The following is a 15842-nucleotide window of genomic DNA, read 5'->3' on the forward strand; positions in this document are numbered from 1 at the left end:
CTGACCACTCAAACACCATGGTACCCATGAGGTACTGCAAGGATCTCTACTGATATCATACAATTCAGCATCTTCAGATCAGTGTACATGTTTAGTGTTCTCAGCAAGACTATATTTTCTCTGATTACCAGTGCGGCCAGCCAAGAATAATCTGTGCATAAATTACTGTTACACTTGATTCTATGTATGTTTGGACACAAAGATGAATAAGAACTTTATAAATGTAGTTTCACATTCTTAGGCTCTAACAGCAGTGACACCAGTCTGCACTGAGAAGCCACACTATAAAATAGCAAGAGTGGAGAGGCAGCTAAGAGCTACATTCACATCTAGCATCATTCATTCTGTCTAGTCTTCCAAGTTCACTGATTAGTTTACATTGTGAAAAACATTGTATCAAAAGAGGTGCTTTTACCACACACACACACACACACACACACACACACACACACACACACACACACACACACACACACCCTCACATAAACTGCTGTGCAGTATTTTTAATTAATTTATCTGGGTATACCCACTACACACAACTGCCTTTTTTCAGGTTGAGCTGGCGGCATTGACTAATTAAGATTCTTTATCACTTTCACACAGCATGTAGTAGATATTGAAGAAATCACATCTAGGACTACTGGATGGAGTTTGTTAGCAGTTATAGCCTTTAATTACAATGTTATACTAACAGATATTTCACATTTTAGAGTCCCCAAGCTGAAAAGGACATTTGACCTTGGATAGATATTGGCAATGTCCAGTAATGGCACAGGCTACTTTCTATAGAGTTTTGTTGTCTTTAAGGTCATGTAGTGAGGCTAACAAATGAAATATAGCAGCATATATATATGGGTAATGGGGAGGGAGGTTGAAAAATGCTACTCACATTTAAACATGGGCAGATTGTGACTAGAGGCCACTCTATAATCTTGTCACCAATAACTTCAATACAGAAAGAGGAAAAATATACAGTTACTGTAGGCTGCTTCTTAGACTATTCTTTATTCTGACTTGGTCCAGACTGGTAATATTGTATCTTTTCATTATGGCTGAATACTGTCTCCCTGGTTCTACTTAAACTGTGAAATCGGGCACTGGGATCTTAATGCCAGCAGTGACATAATCTTATTATAAGGACAATTGCAACTATACTATATTCTCTATATGCATTTTATAAAACATCATCACTGGTTGTCTGAATTACTAATTTCATAAAGTAATAGCTCCACTGGTAAGACTGTTAGAATCAGGTATTATGTTTGCCTGTTATCAAAATGCATATGGTTTTATTTTATTAGATCAAAACAGTACAATCATAGTAAAAATTATTTTGTGTCAAAATCATTTACTCTAGTTCATTTCCCTCACACTTACATAAAGAAGTTGTGGCATTCCAATAAAAATAAGAAAATCTGTCTTAAAATTTTCTGAATTATAAAAAAAAAAAATTATTGAGCTAAGGCATTTTCTTATGTGGTTAGAACCCTTGTTTACAGCTGCTGCAAAATTTCAGAATATATATAGAGACTCCAGTAGTGATTTTTATAATAATGTGCAAGTATTTCCTGTAAAGTAAAAAAGGGGCACTTCTACGTAAATTATTTGAATGCGTGGCCTGCTAGCTCGCTTTCTCCAACATAAACTATGAACCCTTACTTGGCTACGTAATTAATCAGCGAGTCAGCTGTAATACAAAATAAGGAAATGAAAATTAGTATCTATTTGCTAAAGTAGACAATTAAATGAGGAAAAAAAGGCTTGCTTTTTGACAATATATTGTTTCTGTATTTTTAAGTATACCTGAGGACCTGAAGTTGTATTTCAGTGCACTGGTAAGCAAGCAATAATGCCCGACAGGGTCTGGGTTAATGTGTAATTAATGCCTGCCCAGGGCGTAGTGAGATATACATATGTATATATATATATATATATATATATAATGTGTGTGTGTGCGTGTGTGTGTGTGTGTGTGTGTGTATATGGGTCTACTTTGATTCATTGAAAACTCATTTCACTGAATTTTAAAACACTCGCACCAAATCACTGAAAAGTCATTTCACTGAATGCAAATTCTGTTGGGCAAGTAAAATGTATATGTTCTTTTCCCCACTGTAGTGTGATCCTGGAGTTAGTATATATAGTTGGGGGAGGCGTAGCCCTCCACCATACTTTCGGTTTTATATTGTTAGCTTTCAATGAAATGAGATTCATCAATATAAAAGCTAAGTAGGTGAGGGGATACACCCCCACACCCCCCTAACTATGTATACTAAGTCCAGGATTGCACTACAGTGGGGAAAAGGGCATATGTTTTATTTGCCCAACAGTACTTACATTCAGTGAAATGAGCTTTCAGTGATTTGAGCTTTCAGCGATTTTTTTGAGGGTGAATTGAAATTCAGTGAAATGAGTTTTTAGTGAATCAAAGTAGACCCATATATAATATATACATATATTTATATGTATATACATATTTTATATGTATATACATATTTTATATGTATATATATATATATATATATATATATATATATATATATATATATACATATATATATATATATATATATATATATATTATATATAACATATGTATATAAAATATACACACACACATATATACATATATATATATATATATATATATATATATATATATATATATATATATGTATTCTGGATTCTTGGACCCTTTGAACTTATTCAGACGTGTTAGGTACTTAAACATTCCAAAATTTTTATTAGCCTTTTTTAACAGTACAGCTGTTTTCTTGGGAAACCTCGCTAGATCAATTTCATGCCAACCTTGCATAAAACCCAAAACAATTAATGAACAAACTGAAGAACCAGAAACCGGTAGTATGCAAAATACATGACCTTGTACTTATTTCAGCAAGGACATCCTTAGATTATTTATTTAAATTACTGTGTTTCTGTAAAAATCTACTGCCAGTCATTAGCGGACCGGAGTTCCGCTGTGGCGACCCCTAACCGGGAAAAGCCAAAAGACAGTTACTGTGTTTCTTCTGCAATTTCCATAACCCACATCAACTACCTTTGTATTGTATATAAGCAAACGAACTCGGCATATTTGTCCCCTTTGAATGTCATAAATTAATACTGCAAACAAAATTAAACACAGTACAAGCCCTTGTGGCACCCAACAACTGACTTGCTGTCTTCTCAGTCTGTCCTTCAATTACTAACTTACTAAGCCCAGTTAGATCGAACCTATCTGTTCAGTAAATGAGTCTGTGTCACTACATGCACTTTTGAAGTAAGACGTTATGACAATATTTAGAAAAGAAAACCTATTCTAATAACATAATCTGTTATGTGTGACAGTTTTTGCAAATAACTGACAAGAAAGAGTGAACAGATTAATCAGAGCTTGGACCACCTCAGTAGATATTTGTAAAATGGGAAAACTCATTTTGTGCTCTTTGGGTTTGATTAGAAAGGAACAAGTTCCTGTACTGAACAGATGATCTTTGCCAGCTTGTCAAATGACACTTTTGAGTTCTGTATTGTTTCATGAGTGAGAATGTACAGAACGTATTGCCCAGATTTTTTGAAGCATTCCATCTACTGTCACACTATGGAAACTCGATTCATTTTGTTTTATTAGAAAGTCATTGTTGTCAAGCTCTGTGGTATTTTTTAATAATGTGTTCCATACGCTTAGAACTCAGTAGAAATGATGAAGGGCAGACTTGGCAAATACCATTGCCTAGTCTAAGCAAGAAATCTGTATGCTAGTCATTAGCAATCAGAGTGTGTAACATTTGAATGGCTGCCCTGTATTATGGCTAGATAGGATCTAGTCTTTTAAACTGTATATTTTCTTACAGCTCTCTAACTACAGCACTTCAGGGAGTAGATTTTCATGGGTAGTTGAGCAAAATGAGTAGTACAGAAGCAGACAGGCACGCTGGCAGCTGCTGCATTCATGCATTTTCTGTAAGAGTGTATACCTCTTCACTGTCTTTTTCACGTTATCCCAAGTCACCTGGACAGTGTATGGACAAATTGGTATCTTACCTATTAATCTTACTTTCAGTAGGCCACGGCTGTTGTAAATATCATGATCCTTACATTTGAAAAAGATGGGTGATTTCTCAGTTTCCTGATTCTGTTCATAACATAAGGATTGAGTTCATTTTCATTGGTTTATTTTTTTTGTTTCTTAACTGACTGATTAAACTGGAACAAGGCCCTGTTCAGGTACAACCCTGACCACATATGGTAGAAACAGAGAACAAAGGTGGTTGATGGATGACCGAGATATTCAGTCCTAAGACATGTCAGAAATGAGAAAGAGATCTTACAGCTGCAAAGTATATGTCTCCTATGACAAGTTCACATTTGTGCCCATGTACCAGGAAGATGGATTTAAAGGGCACACCTAATGGTTCAAATGATGATCTTACTACCACTAGGATCATGAAACCCAGCATCTAGTTCAGACTTGATGCATGTGGACAATAATTATCCAGTTCTGGAGAGGCCACCATGCACTTCTGTGGGTTGACTTTTCTAAGGGGTTATCTGTAGTGCATGTGGCTGAGAGAGAGTGGTTTGTAGTATCAGGATCAGATTTATCCATGCAAAGGTATAAAGGAACAGCCTCACTGCAGTTAAAGCAGTGGTACTGAGTTAACAGAGTTAAACTCATTTAACATAGCGAAACAGTTTTTAAAAAGCAACTGAGATCTTGTTTTCTCTGTTGCTTTTTTCAAAACTGTCTTGCTATGTTAAATGGGTTTAACATAGTGAGACAGCTTTACAAAAGCAACGGATATTCTCCGTTGCTTTTTTAAAAGCTGTCTCGCTATGTTAAACTCATTTAACATAGCGAAACAGTTTTTAAAAAGCAACAGAGATCTTGCTTTCTCCGTTAACAGTCTGTGTGTGTGTGTGTGTGTGTGTGTGTGTGTGTGTGTGTGTGTGTGTGTGTGTGTGTGTGTGTGTGTGTGTGTGTGTATATATATATATATATATATATATATATATATAGAAACACTTTATAACCTCGAATTACTGAAATGTCGAATTTCAGTATCTCGAGACTATAAAGCCGAATGTTAAAAATAGCGAGAGGTCATAATCGCGAACAAGAATATATGTCGAGTTCGCGGTTATGACCCTACGCTGTGTAATGTCCGGGATTGTGTTTTGAGGGTGCGCAGTGCCATGTGTGGATGTAGGTGTTATGTCAGGTAAGTGTTTTCTAAGGGTTTTGAGTGGGAGTTAGAGTGTGTGTGAGTGTGCTGATGTGTTTGATGTGTGTGTGAGGAGTCGGAGAATGTGCGTGTGTGAGTTGGCTTTTGTTTTGTGTTTGTGCAATCTCGGAGTTAGTATATATAAGTAGGGGGGTATGGGGGGTGCAGGGGGGCGTGCCCCCTGCTTATGTGTGTGCATGAGTTGTGTATGTGTGTAGTTTTGTTTGTTTATGTTGTGATGTGGGTGTTGTGGTGTATGTGTGGTATAGTGTGTGCGTTTTTTTCGGTGTTGTGAATTTCACTTTTTTTGTGTCGGTGTTTTGTGGATTCGGTTTTATAGTCTCGAGATACTGAAATTCGATATTTCAGTATTTCGAGGTTATAAAGTGAATCCGTGTGTATATATATATATATATATATATATATATATATAGATTAGGAATTAATAAAGCCCTTCTACATAAAGTCGCCTTTCAGAATACACTATACTTTGTAGTTTTATGGTGTTGCTGTTTGAGATGAGAGCGGATTAGTAAGGGAGCATTGTGTGAGAGAACTGTAAGTAGGAAATGTTCAAAGAGGTATTAAGTTTAGCTTTAAGATGCAGAGTGCATGTTAGAGAAAGCCAAGTAAAAAAGTTGAGGAATGATAGGTAGAGTTGTTTACGTTAGATGTGGAGATTTGAGGCAGATATAAATAACAGTCTTTTTCAGTTGACCTAGCAGTTTTTCTCTAAATCTGATGTATGCAGAGATGTTTTACTTCTCCCTTGGCAGAGCACACCATACCGTAGGTTCAGGTATTGAAAAGGCATGGTCATAGAAGAAGTGGAGTTTAAAGGCCTGGTCAGTACAGGAACACTGTTAACCTGGAAGAGGCATGGTTTAGTGGAGGGAGTACTACCACTGTTTAATTGTTTGTGGACAAGGCAGAAAAGTACTAGTTCAGCATGTTTGTTTATAGGAAGCCAGTTGACCCACTGGAGAGTGACACAACCATGTTTATTTACTAGGTGAGAGGAGAATGAAGTACAAAATATTGTTAGCAAGGATCTGGAAGCCCTTGAGGTCTTTCTTGGAGGTATGGCCAAGCAGTTGTAGTTCGTATTCTAATTGTTCTTTTAAAATGTTTTTGCCTATGGCATTTCTTCCCTCTGGTGTAAGGATGTTGGAAATTTTGTGACAGAGTAGAGTCAGTTTTATTTTTCATAATTTGTTCATATGAAGTGAAAATTTGAGCTTGGATTCAGAGCAACATATGTAGGATAGGATGTGCTGTATGGTGGTTGTTACAGGATAAGTGGAGGGGGGGAGATCTTGGAGATGGTTTAGCTTGTGGATAGTCTTGCAAACATCACTTTTGTCTTCAGCATTCACTCTGAGTTGCTTGATAAGCAATCGAGGATATAGGTCACAGAGAATATGTTGGAGTTTAGTCATTATTACTTTGAGTCTTAGCAGATTTGTAGAAACAAGGTTATTTGCAAACAGAATATCATTGGGAAGTCTGAATTCTGATGGTAGACAAGTTACTGACCATTCTGAAGAGGATGTAGGGGTAAAGACTGAGCCTTGTGGAACACATTATCATTTGTTTGTGCAGGTAATAAGGCAATGTTGCATTTTAGTGCAAAAATTCTACTTGCGGTAGTAGGAAATCATGTCTATGGTGTACAAAACTTGCTAAACTATGGTATTCAAGAAAGTTAAGAAAAAAGTTATGGTTGACTAATTTGAGAACTTTGTTGAAATCATCAAGCAGTGCACCTGTACAGTGCCTTCTGTTTGTGTTGGCAAGTGTTGTAACTGAAAGGTAGTTTGTGTACCTCAGTGTTTTGTGAACAATAGGTGTGATGTGATAATATATCATATTGGGAAAGTGAGATGGTGCATTGTCTGTTTAAAGCTTTTTTCAAGCAAGTTACTGAGATGAGATAGGATGGAAATCTGATGCATTAGAAGGTCCAGCACATTTGGCTATGAGAGTAACAAGTTATGTTTTCAAAATATCTTGAAATGTCTTATGTGTGAGGGAAAGACTAAATATGTGGAACATATGATGAGATACCAATCTTCCAACTTAAAAAAAACAAGGAAACACAGCATAAGAGACAGGAGATACGTATTGAATTGAAATGTGTGTGACTGGTTTTCAGATCTTTTTGAGTGTGAGAAATTAGGGGAGCTTCTCAAGTAAAAGCCTGTGTGGGTATAGTAGAAACATGTGGCAAAATCTCTAAGGGTGATCATATTAAGAAATAATGTTTAACTTAAGGTGATGGTTAGTTGATTAATTTATTTCCACACATTTCTGGGTTTTAGTATGTTGGTGTTTACTTGTTACATTAAAAAAAAAACACTTTAGTTTGTTTGATCTTTTAGCTTTGTTATGCAACATTACTTACCAGGTGGAGTCTCTCTGTTTAAGTGCATAATGCTCATATTTCATCCACGGTAGACTTGCAGCTTTTTATTAGTACAGTGCAAGGATAAATTGATTTTAAATGGCTGACAAAGGCTGGTAGCTCGGTTGGATGTAGCATCACTGATGATGAAAATAATATGAAACACTGACCAGTATATACAGTGAATGACGTTACATTCTGTGTATTGAATGCAATACTGTTTAGAACATGAGAAATGAAGAGTGCATTTGGTCTTTTTAATGTGAGCTGTCTCTTGTGTTAGGGGGCTGTATACTAATGAGAGAGAACTGTATTGTTATTGTACTGGGCCTGGTTGGTTTCCTAATCAGTTGGTACAGACAGATATCACAAAGGAAGCTATGCAGGCTATATTTTGTTTGTCCTAGGAAGTTCCTGATTAAATCACTAAACATAAAGAAGTGTTTATTTTCTTGAGAGTGACTTGACAAGGTCTGCACCAGGTTAATGAAAGCAGACTGAGATACTGCAGGTAGCATACAATGACTATTGTAAATGTGATGTGCCTAGGTAGCGTGAGGTCAGCTAATAATCAATTAAGGCTAAATACATTTATTAGGGATGAGGTGTGATCTGTGAAGGATTTGGGCAGTAGCACAAAAACACCCATTATGTAAGTTTCTGGTCTGTCCAGGTGTGTAATAATATGCTTGGGGAAAATAGGTTTATAAAGTTGTGTGGGGCTTTAAACAGTTTTCATTAGTGCATGCATCTTTATTATTCTGAGCTAGTCATCGCTGTGCTTGGGAAAATTTATTGGTGATGACCCAGTAAAGACCTGCTATTCTTAGATGTTTGGCATAAGCACAGAAAGAGGTGCTGTGCTGGGATATATAGTGGATAACAGTGTGGGGGGCACTCAGAACTGCTATGATTCTCTTTGGATAAAATAACAGAAGGTGCTATTGATTTTGAGTTTAAGATGGCTTAGGAGCTACATGGATAATACTTTTCTACTATGGTGAATTAATAGGATATTTAAACAAGGGTGGTGGCAAAGATGATATATAAATGTAAGTCCTGTTTGTGTATGCGAGGAAGTATGTTTTTGTAACAGGCTGCAAAGGGGGATGCTAGACATGAGTAGTGTGATGTGTGCAGTGACAGGTACTTGAATGTGTTGTGACTTGCGGCACTTTCATATTTGCTTGAAAAGTCATGATGGAGGCTTATCCCAGGGTGATATAGCATTTTCTTTTTAAATATACGCTGCTAAAGATTATCGTTTTTTGATGTATGTGGCAATTGTCTTCTTAATGAGTCGCTATGAAACTTTTGGGACATTAACAGAAAGTGGGTGTGAAATTGTAGAAGTGGATTTGACTGAACAGTTGTAGCTTCATGCATAGTTAAATGTAGGTGTTGCTTTAGAATTTAGTATCATTTGAAAAGGTAAGAGACAGTATAGGTGAGGGGAATAGCAGATACACTTTTATCTCAACATGTTCACTTGCTCACTTGAATTCAGTTTATAAAAATGTGGAATATTTTTTGCTCTTTCTGTATTTGTATGCATTACAGTATAATGATTATATACATAAGGATATCTTTATGGGCAGGTAATACCTGTGGATTGCAGACAGTATGCAGGTATACAGATGGGTGTGGTGGATGAAGAAGAGGAGTGAGAGAAGAATGAGGAGGCTCATAACTCCAGTGTTAGCGAGACTCAGGCTAGCTGCTCATGCACAGAACTGAGCGATTCCAGCAACAAAGTGATAAACAATTGGGTAGTGAAAGTGTAGAGCAAATGGAAAAAAAACTGGAGAGGCATCGGGATTACAAGTAACAACAAAAGCTCTAAGTACAGTTGCCTAGGCTTAGCAGTGCTACTAATAGTGACATGGAGGGAAGGAACACAACCTAGTTCAACAGCAGAGCCCCTGCAGTGCAACTTTAGCATGAAATGTTGAATTAACAGTTCAGTAAGGGTAGAGACCGCAAAAGAGTAGAATTATAAAATGAGCATTGGAAGACTAGCATAAGTGAAATTATGGTTGGTACTAAGTGGTAATCTGTTTGGAGTGAAGCCACATGGCAGGCCAGTCAGCCAGGAAATAAAGGAAGCAGTGATAAAATTGAAAGAAAACCAACATTTATAAAAATCCAATACCGTATTACCATTAAATAAAAGCATTGCATCTCAAACAGAAATGAAAGCAACAGTGTCAGAGGTGAAATAGTACAGAAATATAGAGCAGTATTATCAGTTAGTATTAACAATGATGCAACAGTAACAAGGCATGGTAACAATGTGCATAACCAGAAATAAAATCAGAATTCTGGTCCTGTAGCAAAGCGGGATAAACACTGACTGCACCCCAGATAAAATAGCTGCTGGAGGAATCAGGCTGGAGAGGGTAAGGGCAAATGTCTAATCTAACTCTACTATCCTGAGAGAAGGGCAGTGTCATAGGTAATTGCACTAGAAACACCTGCAGGGGTACAAGTGTATTGCCCACAGCAAGGAACCAAGAGTGCTGTCACTACATAGTGGTATGCCACTTATCCAGGAGGTTGCTCATGTGGTAGCGTATATATATATATATATATATATATATATATATATATATATATATATATATATGCACACACACACACACACACACACACACACACACACACACACACACACACACACACAGACACACACACACACACACACACACACACACACATACATACCTCCTCAGAGTAGGAACTGAGGACTGCACTAGCTGCCTAGGAGGTTGGTGACAGAACAGTTCCCAGGATAAGTAGACAAGTCTGGCCCCTAATACCTGACTCTCTCATCCATCAAGGAATAAATGCAGTGGTGGACTCTTGCCAGACTGAAGAATTAATGGATCTTTTGGGTGCCGTGCAGGAATGGTGAGAGAATGTCAGATCCTGCAGACCCAGAAAAAATAAATATTAGAATAACATCATTTTATCTGTTGTGTAGCTCCTCCATGTAATCTATATTCACAGCAAAAAATAGCTAATAAATGCACATTAAGCATACCATACATCACAGAAGATACTGTCCATAACATGCATCAGCTGTCCAATTAGAAAATATACATTCCTCCCAGTATTACTGTTAGAAGAAAAAATAATTACTGGACACTTCAGATATAACTAACAGGGGCCAGCCATGATCTGGCTCTGGCATGCTAAATGCTGTCAATGGACACAGAAGTAGCTGTGCTTACACAGTGAAAGGACATCGGAAGGACATCACAGAGCATTTTACACCCAAGTGTCAGTTCCCCATATGTACTATAAAATTGCTAAGATGCAAGACAACTCAGCAGCCATACTTTTCCTCATCACCCTTACAGTGGCTCAGGTTCAATGCCTCTCCTTTCACAGTCATGTACAAGAGTGGTGGTACTTAATTATGCCCGGAGATCTCTGCGCATTGCGCAATAGGGAGATTTCCCTTTTCTGCACTGTAGTGCGATCTCAGAGTTGGTATATTTATAGAGCAGGGGGACTTGCCCCCCTACTTAAACCATTCAGGTAGGTTTTTCCTTTGGTTTATTTTTTTATTACATTTTCAAATTTTTGAAAGTTCGATCATATGGTGTCGACCATATGACGTTCGAACTTTTAAAAGTTCAATTATGTAATATAGACGCCACTAAGCTTGAGCTCAGAACAGAATCTGACCAATGTTGTATTTTAATTTGGTCAAAAATGTTATCTGTAGAACTGCTCAACAACTGCTTGCCAGTACAATTTGTTAATCTGAAGTATTTACAGAAGAACGCAGCATGACTCCCATTTGATTTTTTAGGTCAGGCTGTTTGTCCTTGCACAGGAAACTGACCAGTATGTGATACACTGAACAGACAGGTGGCCTTTTCCACTCACCATACTAGATAGCTCATTGATAAAAATGTAGGAAAGATTACATATGATCATTAAAAATAGGTGACACTGGCTTCTTTAAAGTCTTTGTATTTTACTTTTGAAGGAGCCTTGTGAAGGCACAGGCTGAACTACACAGTAGTGTTTAACATATATATATTCAACAACTAACATTTTCCTTTGTATATAAAATTGCATATTAACAACTCTAGTTCAAATGGGTTTTTCTTGCAGTTTTTACTGAATGGTTTGTCTGCATGATGTTTTTACCTTTTGGTTTGGATTTTAGTTGGGATATTTTGCAGGTACCTTAATGTTTACAACATCAGGCTTTAAGCTCAGTGTTTCTGAAGAACAGCCAAACAATCCACTTATGCTGTGCTGTGCTGTGCTGATGAAGTCACTAAAAAGACCAAAATATGCATGCCCATAGCTAGTTGGGGTTTGGCTGAATGTACCCATAAAGACTTAAAGTCATTGTCATTCAGAATTCATGTTGTTGAAACACAGAATATTATTAAGGTGTCATTTGTACGTATCCCACGGGCCTTCATTACAAGAGGATTAAGGTATTGCACAGTGGAAACTCTAACTTGGTTGGGTTTTTCTTGTAGTTTGTTTTATACCTATATCTATATATATATATATATATATATATATATATATATATATATATATATATGTATATATATGTATATATATATGTGTCTGTGTGTGTGTGTGTGTGTGTGTGTATATATCTATATATATATATATATATACACACACACACACACACACACACACACACACACACACACACGTGTGTGTGTACATATATGTGTATGTGTCTGTCAACATTCTGTCAGGTAACATTTTCAGATTTGCTTGGGTGTTCCTGGAAGCAGGCCGGAGCCTTCCTAGAGGGTTGGCACCACCACTTATCACATATTGTTTTAGTGCAGTAAGCACACCTTGAAGGCACCATCAGTACTGCAGGTAATCATTTACGTGTTTGTTAAATGTAGTCATGCTAATTAATGTGTTAACCATATAGCACTCATTTAACATACAGTAGTAGCTTAGGCCTGAAGTACATTAAGTGAAATACATTTGCACAAGAATCTGTAAATAATTACATTGCCATGCCCATGTCTTGCCAAGATCATAGGTTAATGTACATGCATAACTGATGCCATTCTTGTTTTTGCATAAAATCGACAGTGCTTTAAATGTGAACATTTTAAATCAGCATTACAAGGACCAATTACTGAGTGCATGGACAGTCTCGGATTCATAAGCCTGGCCTCCAGCAGGCTTAGTTAGCAGAGTGAACTGCTTTCCAGCTGTGTGGCACTAAATACATCATTCCTTAGAGAGAATTGAAGTGACAGAGCACAGCTAATTAGCTAAGGAGAATGTGTAACTTAATTATGAGGAGCCAATGGTTTGCTGACTAAAGTTAGAAAACCTGGATTTGTTTCTTGCTGTAAAAACATTTAATATTTATGTTGAGTGTTATGAAACTATGACTGTGCCATTCCTTCTGATCTGTCACAGTCAGCTCTGATGTGCTGAATGCTAATTTAACTTACAGTTGACGCCCACCCCATCTCAGTTTTCTTAAATTCACAGTCATGCCATGACCTTTTCCTCCCTGCCACCCTTCCAGTAATACTCATCATTAAATTACTTACAGCTGTGGTTGTCATCACATTTTTATGAGGTGTTTTCCATTTTCATACACCCTTGCAACAAAGCAATACCACTGTTAACCACTGCTGTTTTGAAATTCTTCCCACCCTTCCCTTGAACATCTCATTTGCCCTTACTGTGCATTTATTCTTCTTTCATGAGTGGACAGGTGATCCACTGTGGTGACCCCTAACTGAGAAAAGCCGAAAGAAGAAGAAGACTGTAAGTTTTCTATCAGGTTCCTATATCTCTTGCTTTCCACTGAAACTACCAACAGATGCAGCAGTTTGCCTTTGTACTTCCTCCTCTATCCACACTACCAGTCATAATTTTGTATTGTACTCCAAGTCACTTAATATCTCCTATTGAACATGTCTTTCAGAATTAATCTAAATTATACTCCAGCTCCTGTCTTATATAACACCTACATACATTAAAATAAAACATTGCTCTGTCCCTTCTTTTCTACTATATATCCGCTACACATACAAAGGTAGCACATAAACCATGTAGTACATCATCTTTTTTCTTCATCCAGGAAGCAAGAGCATGAATAGATGCAAGAATGACAACCTGAAGCTCAAATAGTGCATTGTGAAACCTGCCATGGAAGTCCTGCATACATTATTCTTTTCCAAAATCTGTCAACAAAGGGATCTTAATATGCCACTGAAGGTCATGCAACTCCATCCCCTTTCTAACTCAAGTTAGGATATTTTACAGCATTTCAACAAATTCGGTGCGAGATGATTACATTCACATAGATGGTCCTATTTTTTCAGCAGTAATTTCCCAATCGTGGTTTTTGTATGCCCCTCTGCAAATCATACCAAAACCAGAGTTTTAAAAAGGAAAGTTCTACTTAAGACAGTCCTTCCATTACACCCATCAGCATGTGCTGAGATATAAGGTACTGAAGTGTAAAATGAACTGCATAATGACAAATTGGAAAGAGATTGCTTCAATAAACCCAATGACTAATAACATTCCTTCTCTTTTTTGAATAGTAAGATTTTTTTAAACACCTTTATTAAATTATCACTTAAGACATAGGCACACATACATTAATAGAAAAAACATATTAACATTTTTGTAATTTACATACATTATATATTACATATATGCTTTCTTTCTTTGCAACTACAGTCATTTAGTCCAGCATTACATACATTTCAAATTCATGTTTTCCCTTTAACCTCGCATCTCCTCCTGAACATTATTTTGCATGTATTGTTTCCACAAATTCTGTTTGAGTGTAATTTGCTCCTTCCCATTCCTAAAGATTCCATTTCCACGTTTTCTCTGTTACAATATCCAATACTTCATGTACAGCTGGTTTTGGTTTTGATTTCCATTTTTTAGTAATTGCTATTTTGGCAGGAAATTAAATTAAACTTAAGGCCTTACAATGTCTGGGCTATTTAGATCCTCTATCCCAATACAAAAGAATCATTTCTTTAGTTACAGCCATTTGTTGCCCCGATATTTCTGAAAGAGTATTCTGTAGGGAATTTTTAAAATCTGTCAGCTTGTTTCACTTACAAAAAACATGTTCCAAGATATCCCTCTTCCCCGTCTTATCTCCAATATTTGATACTTGAGAATAAACTTGAATGGATATTGATATAATGCCAAAGTACTCTGTCAGGTTTCTAAGTTAAAAATATTTAATGAGGTTTCTTGGTAGGTAAGTTGTTCACCAAGTTTACATTTAATCTCATGTTGTTGTTGTTGTTTGTCTTTCGGCTTTTCCTGGTAAGGGGTCACCGCAGCGGAACTCCGGTCTGCTAATGATTGGCAGTAGATTTTTACGAAATGCCAAGGTGCCAGCTCAATGCCCAACCTTCAACGAAGGTATGCCCATTTACGCACGTATGTCTTTCGAATGCTACCCAACCACAGGGAGGACATGCAGACTCCACACAGAACGCACTCCCAAGCCAAGCCGAGAATCGAACGGGAGAACCTCTTGCTGTGAGATAACAACATTACCGCTGTACCACCGCACCATACTTTACATTTACATTTAATCTAGACACTAGAAAATACATTTTCATTAGTAGAAAATAATGTATTTGTAGTACATCTAGAGTGGTTTTGAGGTCAGTAGGAAGTTGGGTAGTGTCAGTTGTTCAACAGGTAGCATGCTGGTCTTTGAGGTAGGAAGATCGGAATGCTGTGGGTGTTTCCTCCAGACTAGTTATTTGGATTCATTTTCCAGTGCTGACAGTGTAGCACAAGGGGGTACTGTACTCATGAGTATCCCATCCTTCAGATGAGATATTACATAAGGGGGTGCTATACTCCTGAGTATCCCATCCTTCAGATGAGATATTACATAAGGGGGTGCTATACTCCTGAGTATCCCATTCTTTGGATGAGATATTAAACAGAGTTCTGACCTGCCTTACTTGGTGGTAGCTAAATTAGATGAAAAAGATCTCACAGCACTTATCAAAAAAAGAGTAGGGATAGTTCACGGACGCTCTGGACAAACTTCCCATAGTCAGTATGAATATCGACTCATGTCTCCACTGAAAAGAGGATGGTCTAGTGAGGCTAACCTGGTCAAAAATTATAAACAGATAAATACAGGGACAGGGTTCAACTTAAGGGAGGCAGAATGTTTATAATGCTGCAGAAGT

At 37.1% G+C, this 15842-nt stretch overlaps 1 long non-coding RNA gene across 3 annotated transcripts in view; it reads right to left on the bottom strand.

Annotated features, from left to right (window-relative positions):
* LOC122790798 overlaps nucleotides 1-15842 on the bottom strand; it is a 280435-nt gene that overhangs the window by 186287 nt on the left and 78306 nt on the right. The gene's annotated exons all lie outside the window — the stretch shown is intronic.

Source organism: Protopterus annectens, chromosome 16.part0, assembly GCF_019279795.1.
Source record: "Protopterus annectens isolate FY-2018-M chromosome 16.part0, PAN1.0, whole genome shotgun sequence".
In the NCBI taxonomy this organism is placed as follows: Eukaryota; Metazoa; Chordata; order Ceratodontiformes; family Protopteridae; genus Protopterus; species Protopterus annectens.